Consider the following 7,587-nt stretch of genomic DNA (forward strand, 5'->3'; position numbering starts at 1 on the left):
TATTTTGTCCTCAGAAGCGTTATAAAACAATCTTGGCGTCAAAGACCCAGCTGGGGAACCAGGATGTGTTTTCCTTTCAAGATGAAAATGTGAGATAAAGCTAGGCTAAACGGGTCCAGTAAGACAGATGGGCTATTCCAAAGAGAAGTGATTTATAAGTAGAACTGGTGAGAAATTTTCCAACAGAAGCATTTTTCTACTGGAAATGGCCAATTTGACTCAATCAAGTTGTTTTGCAAGAGCATGTCGATTGTGTCAAATTTTCAATGAAAAATTATCTGAACATTTTGTATTGATAAGGTCAAAATTCCCACACACCCACACGTTAGATAATATTTGAGCTCAGGTAAAATTAATACTAAGTCCCTAATAAAGAAATTGTGTGTGTCCCATTTGCAGTCTACTCCTGTGGTCTGAACGCAGCATGTAGCATTGACAGATTTGCCAGTTAAGAAAAAAAGGTTTTTTTTCTTTGCTCTGAGATCCAGATTTAAAATTAGTCTTGCCTCTGTATAGCTATTGGGAGAGAATCTTTCCAGTCTAAGGGCCGCAGCGTTAGAGGTTCAGGGGATATAAAAGAATCCAGCAGCCCAGTTTAAATTGTAACCAAAAAAGTTTGCTTAGGGAGGGTTCCCTAGCTCTTTGATGACAGGAGTCTCCATGAGCTCCTCCAGCAGGGAGGACAGTCAAACTCTATAAAAAGACTTTCTAAAGTAAACATTAGTGAGTCACAGATTCATGATTCCAAAAGCTAAATATTAGTAATTCATATACTGGAAATATAAATATTGGTGGGATTTTTAAGGCCGACCTTTTCATATGCAGTAATACAGAAAGGTCCATGTGTTCCTCCTTCCACTCATTTTGTCTTGTATGTGCCAGTATTTCATCCTGGGGATCTGACCCAATGTCTCAGGTCAAATAAGTTGGTTTGGCTCAATCCAATCCCTCGGGGACAACAGTCTTCGCTGGAGGAAAACTATGTCAGATTCAGCTGACTTTGGCACTGCTAGGCGGCTCTGCTGAAGAAAAGCATTGTACACGGAGCAGCAAGGACAGGAGGCCAACTTGCCTTGGTCAATTCACGTCAGTTTGAAGGTCAGTGGTGGGGCGCTCTGGGAAACCCAATGAACCTTGTAGCTGCTTTGTAGATAGATGAGCTTTTGTTTCCAAGCTGACCCCTTCTTTTCACAACTACAGGCTTTCATGCAAACCCTGGATCTTCATAGCACTGTGATAGAGTTAAGTAACACACTGACAGGATAGGTGGTCTTAATTATTCCATCAAAACATTTTTGTTGGATGAAAAATGGCTTTTCGACCAACTCTTCCCCCTATTTGGTCAACATCTCCAGGTTTTGTTTTTGATTTTTTTTTAATTTAATTTTTACTCTAAGCAGTTGTCAAAAAGTGAAATGTTTTGGCTTTCAGATTTTAATTGAAAAACTGAAAGATGTACATTGGAAATTTTTCAAAATGTCCCATACAGAATATATCTTTTACCAGCTCTAAGTGTCAGACCTAAATAATGATTAATGGCAGAGGAGTGGGTAAGAGCCTCAGGTACAGTATGGGCAAGAAGGGGAAAAAGTTTTCTGCTAGGATTAGAAAGGAGGAGGAGGTGGAGAGTCAATGAAAGAGGAAGATGATCCAGGCAGCAAGAGCAGCAGAGGTGACACTCTTGTATCAGCAGGACCAGAATCTATGAAAGAAGCAACCTGGGCTCACTGAGAAATGAAGGCCATAAAGAAGACTGAAGTAAGTCCAAGGAGATTTGTGAAAACATTGAAACGGACACTGAAATGAATGGGAAGCCAGTCCCCAAATGCCAGTGGGGTTGTTTGAGGAAAGAGAAGAGAGGTGATCATGATGCTTTGTCCCATCAGAAACCCAACTTCCTGTTTCTCCCAAAGACAAGAGACCTTTACTTCCCCCCCGTTATTAAAAGACTGAGTCTCATCGCCAGTGGCTATTGTACTCCTCCCTTTACTACTGGCTTTAGATCTCTCCCTCTCTTTCTCTAGCTGGCTGAGCATCTAACCATGCCAGAAGTAGGCAGGAAGCAGGACTCTGCTGCTGCTTCGCTGGTCCTAAATTGCTTTTTGTTCCTCGTTATCCAGCTTACTCCTCATCCCTCCAACTATACCCAAGTGTTAATGAGCACTCCATCTGCAGGGGAAAGTATTTAGCTGCAAGCATTTGGTTAAATAATTAGCGCATGGGGCTTTAGTCTGAAACTTTGAATTTTATTTTTTGGGTTAGAGAAGCAGGGCAGATAGAGGCCTCTTTCCAGGAACCAGGGATTGATAGTCACTCTACAGATTTCTTCTTTCTGTCTCTGGACTCTTTCCAGCGTGCAGAGAAAAGCCATCCTGTGAGCTCTAGGATAAATATTCATTCCTAACAGAGCTGGGAGCTGAATTGGCACAGGATGCTAGCAAGTGTATACAGAGCTGATCTGCTCTTACCCCACCGAACCTGGGCATCTCGAGGAGGGGGAAACTAAGGGCTTGTCTACACCATGTGGCAATGCACTCTACAGGGACGTGATTTCTAAAGCGCACTAATGTGGTGCACGTTGGTCCTCGTAGACTCTGCTAGGTGCACTAAAAGTTAACTCCTATGCTTTAGTATAGTGCTGAAACAGCACTATGTTAAAAGTGCATGAGGGAACTTTTAGTGTTCGTGAGCAGGGTCGACGTGGAGCAATTAATGAGCAACACATTGATACACTTTAGAAATTATGCCCCTAAGGCTGCTTCTCCCACACCCACTCTGTCCACTCTCCATGTGTGGCTCTGGTGGGCGTGTTGTTTATGCTGGGAATTAGCTGAGGATCCCCAGGCAGTCCTTGACTCTTCTTTCCTGAAACACTATGAGAAAGAAGGGCTAGAGGCAACCCTGCCTTTCACCATTGTCATAAACAGATCATTAAGGGTTAATGTCTCTCTTACCTGTAAAGGGTTAAGAAGCTCAGTAAACCTGGCTGACACCTGACCAGAGGACCAATCAGGGGACAAGATACTTTCAAATCTTGGTGGAGGGAAGTCTTTGTTTTGTGCTCTTTGTTTTGGGGGTTGTTCGCTCTTGGGACTAAGAGGGACCAGACATCAATCCAGGCTCTCCAAATCTTTCTGCATCAGTCTCTCATGTTTCAAACTTGTAAGTAATAGCCAGGCAAGGCGTGTTAGTCTTATTTTTGTTTTCTCGACTTGTAAATGTTCCTTATTGCTGAGAGGATTTTACCTCTGTTTGCTGTAACTTTAAACCTAAGGCTAGAGGGGGTTCCTTTGGGCTATATAAATCTGGTTACCCTGTAAAGTATTTTCCATCCTGATTTTACAGAGATAATTTTTACCTTTCTTTCTTTAATTAAAAGCTTTCTTTTTAAGAACCTGATTGATTTTTTCCTTGTGTTAAGATCCAAGGGGATTGGATCTGGACTCACCAGGATTTGGTGGGGGAAGGGAGGGGGGATGGTTAAATTCTCCTTGTGTTAAGATCCAAGGGGTTGGATCGGTGTTCACCAGGAACTTGGTGAAAAAGCCTCTCAAGGCTGCCCAGGGAGGGGAAGGTTTTGGGGGGACAGAAAGTGATCCAGACACTGAAATTTCTGGATGGTGGCAGTGTCACCAGATCTAAGCTGGTAATTAAGCTTAGAAGTGTCCATGCAGGTCCCCACATCTGTACCCTAAAGTTCACAGTGGGGGAGGAACCTTGACAACCATGAACATCATCTGCATAAACTATGAATTTCCTATTGCTGGTCTCGAGTGAAATGGGCATTTAAAGGCAATTCCTCACTGGAGAAGGTAGCAGCAGTTCTTCTACAGTTATAGTAAGTTAAGGGTTTGATCCTGTGCCCACTTAAATCAATGCGAGTCTCTCCAATGGATTGGGCACATAGTCAATTGTATCTGTGTGTGGTGCATGTGTGTGTTCTTCCTTGTCCAGGTTCAGTCGGGCTCTTATGCTCATGCCTCCTGTCATGGGAAACAAATCTGACGGGGAGGGAGTCAGAACCTGCTTCCTAAGGACCAGGGCTTCTTTCCTGCCCCAAGGAATGCAAATTGTTCTTATTTCCATATTCAAAGAGCAAAACGTTCAGGCTGGCTGGCTGGCTTTAATTTGAGGTTCAGGAAAACAACAATAAAGAAAAAAGATCTAAATTTGTGTGTGAGTGAGAGAGAGCACAGTGTGGGTTACTCACACCTGAATGGACTCCCAAACCAAGCCAGTGGCTGAGCAGAGCGGCTCCTGACACTTCACGCTGCAGTGCACAGAAAGGAGAACACCGTCTCTGCTACGCTGACTTTTCTGCATGCTCCGCATAAATGGGTTATTTCACAGCAGGAGACAAACGTATCAGTATGGGGATGTTTCTATTACATACAAAGGCCTTTGAAAGCCTACAGCCCAGCGGCGCTGGTGGGAGATGCTCGGAAAATGAAACAGATGGCTGCAAGTCCCGAGGTGGTGCTGCTGGTGGGTAGCAGGGAGGAAGGGCAAGAACTATATATCTCTCCTCTGGGCGCCGAAATCTTGGCAGATGCTGAGTTTTCATCAAAGCCTCACGGAGCGAAATTGAAAAACGATTCCTCCTTCCCTTCTTATTAATACCACCTGCCCTTCCAGCCTTTTGTAATCTTGGCCTTTAATTAAAAAGTGGAAGCCTTGCAACTTACACACCTTCTGCTTTGCATTCATCCTCCCCCCCGCCCCACCCTGAGTTGAATGGTAGTGACCGGGCTCTGGGCGTAGAATGGCGCAGCAGTAATCAGCTGGTTTTCACAAATTAATAGACTTTGTTGCCAGTGTGTCTGCAGGCTCTCTCGGGGGCATGCCATGCTTACAGTGCACCACTGCTCCACAAGAGTCAAACAAAAACATCTGTGTTTAAAAGGCACTGTCTCCATCTGCTTCTATTATAATTTCCAAGGAATTCATTTATAGATTCTGCAGCAGAGGTAAGGGACAGCGTGAATACCTAGGTTCTCTCCTTTAATTTTATGTTTACCTGCTGGAGAGTAAATCTTTTTTTCTTGTTCTTCCAAACAAATTGGTAATTCCCTAAGGATACACATCTCTCCCCATCCCAATGCCAGATTATAGGGCACAGGCATGTTTTTTCCCTTAATTATTTGTAGTGGGGAAGCTGAAAGCTATTTGGCATGTTTGTCTCTTGTGATCTCTGCTATGACCTGAAAATGTACAGTTATGTGACTGCCAGAGAGAGTGACGAATGGGGCTCAACGAAAACTAGTGGAGGAGGAAGCAAAAAACCAAAAACCTTGGCTTTCCTCTTTAATAAGAGTGAATAGTGCACTGAAAAGTCCCATTGCCTCTCAGAGGTGTTCTGACTGAGGCATGACCTCAGGATCAGAACTGAAAACATTACAACTACATCTATCCCTTAGCAAAGAAGTGCCTTCAAGATTTAGTATTGACCCATCTTATGGGATACATTTTCAAACTGGCCTCCAGGCAACCTTTACACTTGTGCCCCAAGGTTGCACGCTCAATTTTCGCCCCCGCAGTCCAGAGGCCTAACGTCCTGGCTTTCATGCACAAATGCAATTGCCAGAACAAATCCAAGTTTTGCGCCTGCAAAAACTAGAGTGTGCAAAATTGCTGAACATTTAGCGGGCACCATAAAGCTATGTAACTGTGTTCTACAATAATGGCCCCCAAACACTATGGCCTTGGTACAGCCCAGTTGAAGCAGGGAGCACCAACTTTCATCTTCTGGAACAAAATACGTTGTTGCACCCCAGCAAGGATTCACTGCCTACTGGTGACATTTAAGCTTGAAGGTGTAGCTTGGACGCCACAGGAAGCTAGAGGAGGCTGCCTGGGTTATGCCTGTGTCAGTGCATCATCCAGGGAACCTGGCCATGCCCTTCCTCTGGCCAGCTGTGTCTATTTTTGCAGCCGCACTGGCCAGTTTTAGATTCTATGGTGGATGGGGATTGCAGGTGCCCTGCAAGCTGATTATTTGGTTACTGGTGAAGATATTGGAGCGATTTCTGCCTCCCCAGAGTCTGTAAGTGATCTTTGCCCCAAGGCAAGGGGTGGGAGTTTGGAATGAACTACCAGCAATGCAGGAGCCCCACCATAATTGGCAAGCATTACATGGTTTAAAGTATGATCAGCATAGCCCAGGGGTGAACAACCATGTCATGGTTCCTCGTCAGAATTTTTGACCTAGCAAGTGAAAATGATCTAGATATCTGGGCAGCCAATGAGAAATTGAAACAGTGGCTAACTTTGCCATTAATGGATTCTTTCCAAAAGCCCTGCTTGTTCCTGTCCCTTGGGCAGCTGAAGCGTACACTGGTGATAGGTCGAATCAAATCTGGAGATCATCTACATAATGGTTACTTACTGGGTTTCTCCAACCAGTAGTCCTCCGTCTTTTTTTTCCTCCCCTTCTCTGACCCAAAATATTCTCTCATATCCAGTAGGTGAAAAATCAAATCATAAATTGGTGACCAACTTACAAAAAATAGCTGCTTCTTCCTTCCCCATTACAGGCTACTGATGGGTCTTGGTATCCTTGGGATTCTGGAGCTTTTAGAGGGGACAGCAGTGTGGGGTGTGTGTGTGGGCGGGGGAGTCCCTTATACATGTAACCATTATAAAATCTAAACATATCTTCAGTTTTTGGAATCATTTGCACTTTTTAAAAAAAAATCTGTGCCCCTTAAACACCCATTGGGCCAATCCTCTGGACTTCCTTGGTGGCATTACAAGTTGACAGCTCTTTTGTTTTTCTTATCTGGTCTCTTTGATAAGTGACTGATGTTTGTTAGCAACTACTTTAGCAGGGACAATATCATACTTGACTCCCCAACACATTCTGATTTGCTGTTTGTCTCTTGATTATGTCACTTTCTTTTTCTATGTTTCCAGGCTCCATGTACAGATGTCTTCTGATCCCCAGCAAATAATCCCTCCCACGCACACTTCACCCAACGGGTTAGAAACAAGAATTCCCGCACACTTGTAAGTGCTTTGCTCGCTACTCTGCATTCCTCTGTCCTTTAGGGGGCACCTTTAATCCTATTTAACTCCAGAGCCTATTCTGGTTTCACTGCTGAATTTTGATGTGGAACTTGTATCCTCCTTATGTTTGGGGTTGTGTGTTTAATTAACCACCCTGATTTTTTTCAGTTGTTCTTCCCCGCATTTTTCCTGAAAGGAGCAAGACAATGGAAGTCAAGGAAACCATTTGCATGCTTAAACAGTTTACAAGATTAAGACTGTGGTGTGTGTGGAGGGAATCATTTATTTCCAGTGTGGAAGAAGCAGGGAAGGAAAGAAAAGGCATAGGAGAAATTGACTAAGCACAAGACCACCATTGTCACAGTCATTCCAAATGGAGGACTCAGAAGAGGGCAGTTACATGTGATTGAAAGTCCATAGGAGTTGGGCTTCTAACTCATAACTGTGCCTTTAAAAATCTCCTTGCTTGCAATTTATATGCTGCCTTTATAGTAGCCACTTACTAAACCTTCAGTATGTTTGACTCTCATGTACTCATTTGTTTGACTGGGTTTCTAATTTGAGCCTCTCCATTACCGGCAT

Source organism: Mauremys reevesii, linkage group 16 (assembly GCF_016161935.1).
Source record: "Mauremys reevesii isolate NIE-2019 linkage group 16, ASM1616193v1, whole genome shotgun sequence".
NCBI classification, from domain to species: domain Eukaryota; kingdom Metazoa; phylum Chordata; order Testudines; family Geoemydidae; genus Mauremys; species Mauremys reevesii.